We start from the raw sequence: 13110 nt of genomic DNA, 5'->3' as shown, positions 1-13110 counted from the left end.
TTGTGAAGTCTACAATTCCTCTTGCAAACGTAAGTGGTTTCACCAATAGCTGGAACCATGAGAATGAACCACACATGATGGAGGAACATCCACTGTAATATGATTTGGTCTTCTCTCGATCACACCGCAAGACTATTTTCGGAATACAAACTTTAACTTAGGCAAAATGATGCCCATTGTATAATCAGACCAGAGCAATGAAGCACCTAGTGTTGGCCAATAAATAGTACAGTACTACTTTTTTGCAGTCCATGAAGTGACTATCCAATCTTTCTGTGTCTATTTTCAAATGGCAGTGCATGCAGTGACTATACTATTCTCTTGTGCAGTTCAACCAAAATTGTGGACACTTTGTTTGTTTGCTAAATAGCAACGGGCATACATCTCTGTCTGCACAAATATCAAGCAGCTAGTAAACATATACCACACCTTGTATTTTCGGTTTAAACATGTCTCTTCCGCTTAGCATCTGTCATGTTCTGCACTGGACAATCTGATACAGTTATGTTTTGCCCTGGACAATTTCATACTGAATTGATTTGCTGGTTCAGAGCAGAAATATAGCGCCTATTCTTCATCAGACCAAGGATATCCATGTTCGCAGTGATGGAAGAGGTGAAATCAATACAACCGAAATTGAGCATCCAATCATTGAATCCTGTCCTGCACCTCCAATGTAGGTCCACCCTGCCAATAAATTCACATGCAAACCACCAGTATTACTATCTAATGACAGTACAAAAACAGTAGCAAGATAGTAGCAAACCATGTACCTTCATAATGAACAGCTCATAGTGCCACCAATTGGATATAAAGGTTTGGAAAAAAACATGCTCCTAATGTTGAACCAGTTGGACTTTTTGTGCAGTTCCACTAAAATCGAGCATCCCTATTTGCATAGATATTGAAAGTGTGATTACTCTAAAAGTGGCATGAGTTGAAGCATAGACTCACAAATATAAGCATTCCAATTTCATAATGGGAAAAGGTAGCAAGACTGTTTCTAACCACCTGTTCGAAGGAATAAATAAAGCAACAACGGCTGATGTCAGGAAGGCATACGTAGTTTTTTCTAAAAAACTGAGCCATTCCTGACCTTTCCTCTTCTTTTAAGCAAATTTTGTGCAGTTCTACTAAAATAAAATGCCATCACCGCCTTGACAATTCAGTGACAGTGTACAAAAGGAAACGACTTAACATTACATCATGATGTCAGGTATGTAGTCGACAGGCATTAGAGACAAACATACAGACCTCTTCCGATAACATAATGAACATTAATTTTAACAAAGGTGTGACTAGCTTTACCAGGATAATTTGAGTGAACTCTACACCCTTTGTTCCTTAATATAAGACGTTTTTACGGTTCAATTTAAAGTACCCAAACGTCTAGTATTTAGAAAAATGGGTAGTAGTTTTCTTGAGCACATATCTGGGAAAGCTTGCCACACTTTATTTATGTCCATACGCTAATGCAACACCATTCAAATACTACAAATATACACTAATCCAGTGGCTAGTGCAACAGTAGAGTAGTTAGTTTATTACAGGGTACAGTACAATGGTTTTACTGAACAGATTTCAATAAACTCTAGCACTGGAAGGTTTCTATAAGAATTAGCAATACAAAATGTAAAGGTAACAAGTCTCAGCATTGGTATACTAGCTCTGCATGAGCATTAAACCAAATACAAAAGTTTGAAGGTAACTAGCATTATTAACTAATGACAGTCTAAAAAAATTGCAAACCATGTACCTCCAAGGTAAATATCATTTCGAACTCGGGGGGGACCTTAAAAATTGCTATCCCAATCTTGATAGTCGATCAAACATAAAAACTTGATCGAACGAATCAAGAGAACAGACGGAGGAGGAGGTGCACACTCTTGACTTTTCCTCTTATCTTCATAATTGTCTGTGCAGTTTAACCAAAATAAAATGACATCAGCGCCTTGGCATTTTGGTGACACTGTACAAAAAAATTAACTTATCTCATGAAAGTGGGGTATGTAATCTATAAGCATTAACAGTGCAAAAATCTGAAGGTAGTAACAAGTTTCATCGTTGGTATACTGGCTGTGCAACAGCATTAGAATGCCTTAGCTGAAAAATCTTTAATACATCCACAATCAACAGCTAACCCTGAAATAATCCAATGACATTAAATGGCATTGCTTAAATTTATCGGTGGCATTAGACTGAGAGCGGCATTAGTTAAATGTGGCATCACTTTAGCAGTAGCATTGCTTGACTTGACTGCTGGCGTTATACTAACAACAAAAAAAGTGGCAATAAGAGCATGGGAGGCCCACTCGGACAGTGGGCGCACCAGTACGATGTACCTCCACGGACGCAGAGTGGTGAGGGAGGTATAGTTGCCCAGAGCAACAAATATCCAGGCAGCATATGTGGATTACGTCCCATTTTTGCTCTCTTTAGCCACCTTTTTCCTATGCGAGGACAACAAACCGATCGACCTGGTCATTCTCTATTGCGTTGTCATGCCTTTCTACCCTTCTTCAACCAAGAGACACGAGACTCGTTCCTTAGCTACTGATTTTTCCCCTTTTCAACCTAGATGCGGGTTCGATGCCTACTCTCTTGGACAGTACAGTCTCCCTTCCTTTCCTTATTCAACCCAGACATGGATTAGTCTGCATGAAGTAGGGTTTCCTTTAATAGTGAAAATTATGGTTTTCGTCTGTGTGGCCAACAGAGCAGAGGATAGCAAACTGGGAAGATGGTGGAGTGGAAAAAGATCCACATGCAACGACGTGGCAGATGGGGCAATAGAACAAGGTTATGGTTCAAAAATAGGTAGCATACCTGAGGGTCGGCGGGAAGTGGCTTCCTGTTGGAAATATGCCCTAGAGGGAATAATAAAAGTATTATTATTATATTTCTTTGTTCATGACAATTGTCTTTATTCATGCTATAACTGTATTATCCGGAAATCGTAATACACGTGTGAATACATAGACCATAATATGTCCCTAGTAAGCCTCTAGTTGACTAGCTCGTTGATCAACATATAGTCATGGTTTCCTGGCTATGGACATTGGATGTCATTGATAACGGGATCACATCATTAGGAGAATGATGTGATGGACAAGACCCAATCCTAAGCATAGCACAAGATCGTGTAGTTCGTTTGCTAGAGCTTTTCCAATGTCAAGTATCTTTTCCTTTGACCATGAGATCGTGTAACTCCCGGATACCGTAGGAGTGCTTTGGGTGTACCAAATGTCACAACGTAACTGGGTGACTATAAAGGTGCACTACAGGTATCTCCGAAAGTGTCTGTTGGGTTGACACGGATCGAGACTAGGATTTGTCACTCCGTATGACGGAGAGGTATCACTGGGCCCACTCGGTAATGCATCATCATAATGAGCTCAAAGTGACCAAGTGTCTGGTCACGGGATCATGCATTACGGTACGAGTAAAGTGACTTGCCGGTAACGAGATTGAACAAGGTATTGGGATACCGACGATCGAATCTCGGGCAAGAACATACCGATTGACAAAGGGAATTGTATACGGGGTTGCTTGAATCCTCGACATCGTGGTTCATCCGATGAGATCATCGAGGAGCATGTGGGAGCCAACATGGGTATCCAGATCCCACTGTTGGTTATTGACCGGAGAGCGATCTCGGTCATGTCTACATGTCTCCCGAACCCGGGGTCTACACACTTAAGGTTCGGTGACGCTAGGGTTGTAGGGATATGTATATGCAGTAACCCGAATATTGTTCGGAGTCCCGGATGAGATCCGGGACGTCACGAGGAGTTCTGGAATGGTCCAGGGGTAAAGATTTATATATGGGAAGTCTTGTTTCGGCCATCGGGACAAGTTTCGGGGTCATCGATATTGTACCGGGACCACCGGAAGGGTCCCGGGGGTCCACCGGGTGGGGCCACCTGTCCCGGGGGGCCACATGGGCTGTAGGGGGTGCGCCTTGGCCTACATGGGCCAAGGGCACCAGCCCCAAGAGGCCCATGCGCCTAGGGTTTCAAGGAGGAAGAGTCCTAGGAGGGGAAGGCACCTCCTAGGTGCCTTGGGGAGGAGGGATTCCTCCCCTTGGCCGCACCCCCCTAGGAGATTAGATCTCCTAGGGCCAGCGCCCCCCCCCCCTTGGCCCTCCTATATATAGTGGGGGAGATGGAGGACTTCTTACCTTGACTTTTGGTGCCTCCCTCTCCCTCTCCAACACCTCCTCCTCCCCCATAGTGCTTGGCGAAGCCCTGCCGGAGTACTGCAGCTCCATCACCACCACGCCGTCGTGCTGCTGCTGGAGCCATCTCCCTCAACCTCTCCTTCCCCCTTTCTGGATCAAGAAGGAGGAGACGTGGCTGTTCCGTACGTGTGTTGAACGCGAAGGTGCCGTCCCTTCGGTGCTAGGATCTTCGGTGATTCGAATCACGTCGAGTACGACTCCCTCATCCCCATTCTTTGAATGCTTCCGCTCGCGATCTACAAGGTACGTAGATGCATCTAATCACTCGTTGCTAGATGAACTCCTAGATGGATCTTGGTGAAACCGTAGGAAAATTTTTGTTTTCTGCTACATTCCCTAACAGTGGCATCATGAGCTAGGTCTATGCGTAGTTCTTCTTGCGCGAGTAGAACACAATTTGTTGTGGGCGTAGATGTTGTCAACTTTCTTGCCGCTACTAGTCTTATCTTGCTTCAACGGTATTGTGGGATGAAGCGGCCCAGACCAACCTTACACGTACGCTTACGTGAGACCGGTTCCACCGACTGACTAACATGCACTAGTTGCATAAGGTGGCTGGCGGGTGTCTGTCTCTCCCACTTTAGTTGGAGCGGATTCGATGAAAAGGGTCCGTATGAAGGGTAAATAGAAGTTGACAAATCATGTTGTGGCTTTCACGTAGGTGAGAAAACGTTCTTGCTAGAACCCTACTTCAGCCACATAAAACATGCAACAACAATTAGAGGACGTCTAACTTGTTTTTGCAGCAAGTGCTTTGTGATATGATATGGCCAAAGTTGTGATGAATGATGAATGATATATATGTGATGTATGAGATGTTCATGCTATTGTAATAGGAATCACGACTTGCATGTCGATGAGTATGACAACCGGCAGGAGCCATAGGAGTTGTCTTTATTTTTTGTATGACCTGCGTGTCATTGAGAAACGCCATGTAAATTACTTTACTTTATTGGTAAACGCGTTAGCCATAGTAGTAGAAGTAATAGTTGGCAAGCAACTTCATGGAGGCACGATGATGGAGATCATGATGATGGAGATCATGGTGTCATGCCGGTGATAAGATGATCATGGAGCCCCAAGATGGAGATCGAAGGAGCTATGTGATATTGGCCATATCATGTCACATTTATTATTTGATTGCATGTGATGTTTATCATGTTTTGCATCTTGTTTACTTAGAACGACGGTAGTAAATAAGATGATCCCTTACAACAATTTCAAGAAGTGTTCTCCCCTAACTGTGCACCGTTGCTAAAGTTCGTCGTTTCGAAGCACCACATGATGATCGGGTGTGATAGATCCTTACGTTCACATACAACGGGTGTAAGACAGTTTTACACATGCAAAACACTTAGGGTTAACTTGACGAGCCTAGCATGTACAGACATGGCCTCGGAACACAGAGACCGAAAGGTCGAACACGAGTCGTATGGAAGATACGATCAACATGAAGATGTTCACCGACGATGACTAGTCCGTCTCACGTGACGATCGGACACGGCCTAGTTGACTCAGATCGTGTAACACTTAGATGACTAGAGGGATGTCTAATCTGAGTGGGAGTTCATTAATAATTTGATTAGATGAACTTAATTATCATGAACTTAGTCTAAAAACTTTACAATATGTCTTGTAGATCAAATGGCCAACGTAGTCCTCAACTTCAACGCGTTCCTAGAGAAAACCAAGCTGAAAGACGATGGCAGCAACTACACGGACTGGGTCCGGAACCTGAGGATCATCCTCATAGCTGCCAAGAAAGATTATGTCCTACAAGCACCGCTAGGTGATCCACCCATCCCACAGAACCAAGACGTTATGAATGCTTGGCAGACACGTGCTGATGACTACTCCCTCGTTCAGTGCGGCATGCTTTACAGCCTAGAGCCGGGGCTCCAAAAGCGTTTTGAGAGACATGGAGCATATGAGATGTTCGAAGAGCTGAAAATGGTTTTTCAAGCTCATGCCCGGATCGAGAGATATGAAGTCTCCGACAAATTCTTCAGCTGTAAGATGGAGGAAAATAGTTCTGTCAGTGAGCACATACTCACTATGTCTGGGTTACATAACCGCTTGACTCAGCTAGGAGTTAATCTCCCGGATGATGCGGTCATTGACAGAATCCTCCAGTCGCTTCCACCAAGCTACAAGAGCTTTGTGATGAACTTCAATATGCAGGGGATGGAAAAGACCATTCCTGAAGTATTTGCTATGCTGAAATCAGCAGAGGTAGAAGTCAAGAAGGAACATCGAGTGTTGATGGTGAATAAAACCACTAAGTTCAAGAAGGGCAAGGGTAAAAAGAACTTCAAGAAAGATGGCAAGGAAGTTGCCGCGCCTGGCAATCAAGCTGCCGAGAAGAAGTCAAAGAATGGACCCAAACCTGAGACGGAGTGCTTTTATTGCAAAGGGAAGGGTCACTGGAAATGGAACTGCCCCAAATACTTAGCGGACAAGAAGGCCGGCAATACCAAAGGTATATTTGATATACATGTAATTGATGTGTACCTTACCAGTACTCGTAGTAACTCTTGGGTATTTGATACCGGTGCCGTTGCTCATATTTGTAACTCACAGCAGGAGCTGCGGAATAAACGGAGACTGGCGAAGGACGAGGTGACAGTGCGCGTCGGGAATGGTTCCAAGGTCGATGTGATCGCCGTCGGCACGCTACCTCTACATTTACCTACGGGATTAGTTATAAACCTCAATAATTGTTATTTAGTGCCAAGTTTGAGCATGAACATTGTATCAGGATCTCGTTTAATATGAGATGGCTACTCATTTAAATCCGAGAATAATGGTTGTTCTATTTATATGAGAGATATGTTTTATGGTCATGCTCCGATGGTCAATGGTTTATTCTTAATGAATCTCGAACGTAATATTACACATATTCATAGTGTGAATACCAAAAGATGTAAAGTTGATAACGATAGTCCCACATACTTGTGGCACTGCCGCCTTGGTCACATAGGTGTCAAACGCATGAAGAAGCTCCATGCTGATGGACTTTTAGAGTCTCTTGATTACGAATCATTTGACACGTGTGAACCATGCCTCATGGGCAAAATGACCAAGACTCCGTTCTCAGGAACAATGGAGCGAGCAACCAACTTATTGGAAATCATACATACTGATGTGTGCGGTCCAATGAGTGTTGAGGCTCGCGGTGGCTATCGTTATGTTCTCACCCTCACTGATGACTTGAGTAGATATGGGTATGTCTACTTAATGAAACACAAGTCTGAGACCTTTGAAAAGTTCAAGGAATTTCAGAGTGAGGTTGAAAATCAACGTGACAGGAAAATCAAGTTCCTGCGATCAGATCGTGGAGGAGAATACTTGAGTCATGAGTTTGGCATACATTTAAGAAAATGTGGAATAGTTTCACAGCTCACGCCGCCTGGAACACCTCAGCGTAATGGTGTGTCCGAACGTCGTAATCGCACTCTATTAGATATGGTGCGATCTATGATGTCTCTTGCCGATTTACCACTATCTTTTTGGGGCTATGCTTTAGAGACTGCCGCATTCACTTTAAATAGGGCTCCGTCGAAATCCGTTGAGACGACACCGTATGAATTATGGTTTGGGAAGAAACCTAAGCTGTGGTTTCTAAAAGTTTGGGGATGCGATGCTTATGTCAAGAAACTTAAACCTGAAAAGCTCGAACCCAAATCAGAAAAATGCGTCTTCATAGGATACCCTAAAGAAACTATTGGGTATACCTTCTACCTCAGATCCGAAGGCAAGATCTTTGTTGCCAGAAATGGATCCTTTCTAGAGAAGGAGTTTCTCTCGAAAGAAGTAAGTGGGAGGAAAGTAGAACTTGATGAAGTATTACCTCTTGAACCGGAAAATGGCGCAACTCAAGAAAATGTTTCTGAGGTGCCTGCACCGACTAGAGAGGAAGTTAATGATGATGATCAAGATACTTCTGATCAAGCTCCTACTGAAATTCGAAGGTCCACAAGGACACGTTCCGCACCAGAGTGGTACGGCAACCCTGTCTTGGAAATCATGTTGTTAGACAACGGTGAACCTTCGAACTATGAAGAAGCGATGGCGGGCCCGGATTCCGACAAATGGCTAGAAGCCATGAAATCCGAGATAGGATCCATGTATGAAAATGAAGTATGGACTTTGACTGACTTGTCCGTTGAGCGGCGAGCCATAGAAAATAAATGGATCTTTAAGAAGAAGACAGACGCGGATGGTAATGTGACCATCTATAAAGCTCGCCTTGTCGCTAAGGGTTATCGACAAGTTCAAGGGGTTGGCTACGATGAGACTTTCTCACCGGTAGCGAAGCTGAAGTCCGTCCGAATCATGTTAGCAATTGCCGCATTTTATGATTATGAAATATGGCAGATGGACGTCAAAACGGCATTCCTTAATGGTTTCCTTAAGGAAGAATTGTATATGATGCAGCCGGAAGGTTTTGTCGATCCTAAGAATGCTGACAAGGTGTGCAAGCTCCAACGCTCGATTTATGGGCTGGTGCAAGCATCTCGGAGTTGGAACATTTGCTTTGATGAGATGATCAAAGCGTTTGGGTTTACGCAAACTTATGGAGAAGCCTGCGTTTACAAGAAAGTGAGTGGGAGCTCTGTAGCATTTCTCATATTATATGTAGATGACATACTTTTGATGGGAAATGATATAGAACTCTTGGACAGCATCAAGGCCTACTTGAATAAGAGTTTTTCGATGAAGGACCTTGGTGAAGCTGCTTATATATTAGGCATCAAGATTTATAGGGATAGATCAAGACGCCTCATAGGTCTTTCACAAAGCACATACCTTGATAAGATTTTGAAGAAGTTCAAAATGGATCAGTCCAAGAAAGGGTTCTTGCCTGTTTTGCAAGGTGTGAGATTGAGCTCGGCTCAATGCCTGACCACGGCAAAAGATAAAGAAGAGATGAGTGTCATCCCCTATGCTTCAGCCATAGGATCTATTATGTATGCCATGCTGTGTACCAGACCTGATGTAAACCTTGCCGTAAGTTTGGTAGGAAGGTACCAAAGTAATCCCGGCAAGGAACACTGGACAGCGGTCAAGAATATCCTGAAGTACCTGAAAAGGACAAAGGACATGTTTCTCGTTTATGGAGGTGACGAAGAGCTTGTCGTAAAGGGTTACGTCGACGCTAGCTTCGACACAGATCTGGATGACTCTAAGTCACAAACCGGATACGTGTATATGTTGAATGGTGGAGCAGTGAGCTGGTGCAGCTACAAGCAGAGCGTCGTGGTGGGATCTACATGTGAAGAGGAGTACATGGCAGCCTCGGAGGCAGCACATGAAGCAATATGGGTGAAGGAGTTCATCACCGACCTAGGAGTCATACCCAATGCGTCGGGGCCAATCAAACTCTTCTGTGACAACACTTGAGCTATTGCACTTGCCAAGGAGCCCAGGTTTCACAAGAAGACAAGGCACATCAAGCGTCGCTTCAACTCCATTCATGAAAATGTTCAAGATGGAGACATAGAGATTTGTAAAGTACATACGGACCTGAATGTAGAAGATCCGTTGACTAAACCTCTCCCTAGGGCAAAACATGATCAACACCAGAATTCCATGGGTGTTCGATTCATAACAATGTAACTAGATTATTGACTCTAGTGCAAGTGGGAGACTGTTGGAAATATGCCCTAGAGGCAATAATAAAAGTATTATTATTATATTTCTTTGTTCATGATAATTGTCTTTATTCATGCTATAATTGTATTATCCGGAAATCGTAATACACGTGTGAATACATAGACCATAATATGTCCCTAGTAAGCCTCTAGTTGACTAGCTCGTTGATCAACAGATAGTCATGGTTTCCTGGCTATGGACATTGGATGTCATTGATAACGGGATCACATCATTAGGAGAATGATGTGATGGACAAGACCCAATCCTAAGCATAGCACAAGATCGTGTAGTTCGTTTGCTAGAGCTTTTCCAATGTCAAGTATCTTTTCCTTTGACCATGAGATTGTGTAACTCCCAGATACCGTAGGAGTGCTTTGGGTGTACCAAACGTCACAACGTAACTGGGTGACTATAAAGGTGCACTACAGGTATTTCCAAAAGTGTTTGTTGGGTTGACACGGATCGAGACTGGGATTTGTCACTCCGTATGACGGAGAGGTATCACTGGGCCCACTCGGTAATGCATCATCATAATGAGCTCAAAGTGACCAAGTGTCTGGTCACGGGATCATGCATTACGGTACGAGTAAAGTGACTTGCCGATAACGAGATTGAACAAGGTATTGGGATACCGACGATCGAATCTCGGGCAAGTAACATACCGATTGACAAAGGGAATTGTATACGGGGTTGCTTGAATCCTCGACATCGTGGTTCATCCGATGAGATCATCGAGGAGCGTGTGGGAGCCAACATGGGTATCCAGATCCCGCTGTTGGTTATTGACCGGAGAGCGATCTCGGTCATGTCTACATGTCTCCTGAACCCGTAGGGTCTACACACTTAAGGTTCGGTGACGCTAGGGTTGTAGGGATATGTATATGCAGTAACCCAAATATTGTTCGGAGTCCCGGATGAGATCCCGGACGTCACGAGGAGTTCCGGAATGGTCCGGATGTAAAGATTTATATATGGGAAGTCCTGTTTCGGCCATCGGGACAAGTTTCGGGGTCATCGGTATTGTACCGGGACCACCGGAAGGGTCCCGGGGGTCCACCGGGTGGGGCCACCTGTCCCGGGGGGGCACATGGGCTGTAGGGGGTGCGCCTTGGCCTACATGGGCTAAGGGCACCAGCCCCAAGAGGCCCATGCGCCTAGGGTTTCAAGGAGGAAGAGTCCTAGGAGGGGAAGGCACCTCCTAGGTGCCTTGGGGAGGAGGGATTCCTCCCCTTGGCCGCACCCCCCTAGGAGATTAGATCTCCTAGGGCCGCCCCCCCCCTTGGCCCTCCTATATATAGTAGGGGAGATGGAGGACTTCTTACCTTGACTTTTGGTGCCTCCCTCTCCCTCTCCAACACCTCCTCCTCCTCCTCCATAGTGCTTGGTGAAGCCCTACCGGAGTACTGCAGCTCCATCACCACCACGCCGTCGTGCTGCTGCTGGAGCCATCTCCCTCAACCTCTCCTTCCCCCTTGCTGGATCAAGAAGGAGGAGACGTGGCTGTTCCGTACGTGTGTTGAACGCGGAGGTGCCGTCCGTTCGGTGCTAGGATCTTCGGCGATTCGAATCACGTCGAGTACGACTCCCTCATCCCCGTTCTTTGAACGCTTCTGCTCGCGATCTACAAGGTATGTAGATGCATATAATCACTCATTGCTAGATGAACTCCTAGATGGATCTTGGTGAAACCGTAGGAAAATTTTTGTTTTCTGCTACGTTCCCCAACACTTCCCTCGTGGTCGTCGTCCTCCGCACACACTACGGTAGTGAGCTTGGGGACGGAGGCCATCCCACATGGGCGCTAGGTCTGAGAGGACGGCCTTGTCGTCAGTGCTTGACCTCGGTCCCCGATGACGAATGCGTCAACACTGCACGTCCTTTTCTTCCCCGGTGGATCTGTGACCACCGGTGAGCAGGGAGAGAGGGGCCATCTTTTTTAGATCTGGAGACAGGGTGGTAGTGTGAGAAGCAAGTGGGCAGCCCTTAGCAAGAAAGCGCTCAAGCTCCAGCCTATATATCTTTTTTATACTACTAGTACTGGAGGTGGAGTAGTGGTAGAGTAGTTCATATTTTCTCTGCGTACAGTACCAGTTAGTCGTGCTTCAAAACTGATCGGCACGCCATTAAAAAAATAAAGGTCGATAACTAATGCGGCACCTCGGGCCAACGCGGCCAGATCGCATTTTGCACGAGAAATTACACACCATGTTTCGTTGACATGTGGTCCCGTTCCAACATATCAGAGAGATGACGGCGAGTAGTAGGAGTATTTACGAACGGACGTGTAGGCCGGGGCGCCTCTTCATGAACCATGGCAAACTCGCAACCATCCACCGACACTTCGCCTTTCCCTCTTGATTTGGAACTGTTGTCGCACGCTCTTCCTCTCCCTCCTCCATTTTCCTTGAGCCCTTCACCCTTTCTTCTGCCATTGTTCGATCGTCTTCTCCATGGAGGAAACAGGCCGGAAACGACCCCGTTATTCTTGCCCCGATCTGAAAGATGACGTGGTGGAGGAACTCATTGATCGATGCGACATCATCACCTCGGCTAGCATGGCAGGTTCGTTCAAGCCCATTCTCGACTCAAGTAATAACATCATTACAAAGAACCCAAGAGTCAAGGAGCGGTTTGATCTCCCCTATCTTCTTCGACGTGATGTCACACCCTAGCTAGTTCAAGCATTAGAGTGTGCATCATGTTTACATTCCTCTTAAATTTGAAATGGGGAAGGCAGAAACCCCCAACACCCCCCTGGAAACAACTAGGGTTTACTAAAATTATTTTCAATGAACCCGAAATGCCCTTCTAAAAAGTTCACCCTCTTTGTCTTGGGGTAGAACCTCTGACAAAATTGGTGCACAATTTTCTAGGTCAACAGAAGGTCATTGAATTAAATCATAAGTATTTGAATTTGGGCGTTTAAATGCTATAAAATAATTTAAATGCTCAAATAATTCTGGAAATAAATGTTTGCTGTTGGATATATTCTAACCAGAGCCCACAATTATTTTCAGGATTTTTGGAAACGTTTTAGTATTTTTAATAAAGCCCAAGAGTTGCAGTTAAATAGACAAACAGAAGCAATCAGAAAAAAGGAGAGAGAGGGAAGCCACCTGGGCCTTACCTATTCTGGCCCAGCCCACCTGGCTCAGCCCAGCCGACTGGCTTGCCAGTCGTCGTCCTCCTCCCGCCAGAAGGACGAGGAGCGCGTG

This window comes from Triticum dicoccoides, chromosome 7A (assembly GCF_002162155.2).
Source record: "Triticum dicoccoides isolate Atlit2015 ecotype Zavitan chromosome 7A, WEW_v2.0, whole genome shotgun sequence".
NCBI classification, from domain to species: Eukaryota; Viridiplantae; Streptophyta; class Magnoliopsida; order Poales; family Poaceae; genus Triticum; species Triticum dicoccoides.
This window is presented reverse-complemented; position numbering follows the sequence as displayed.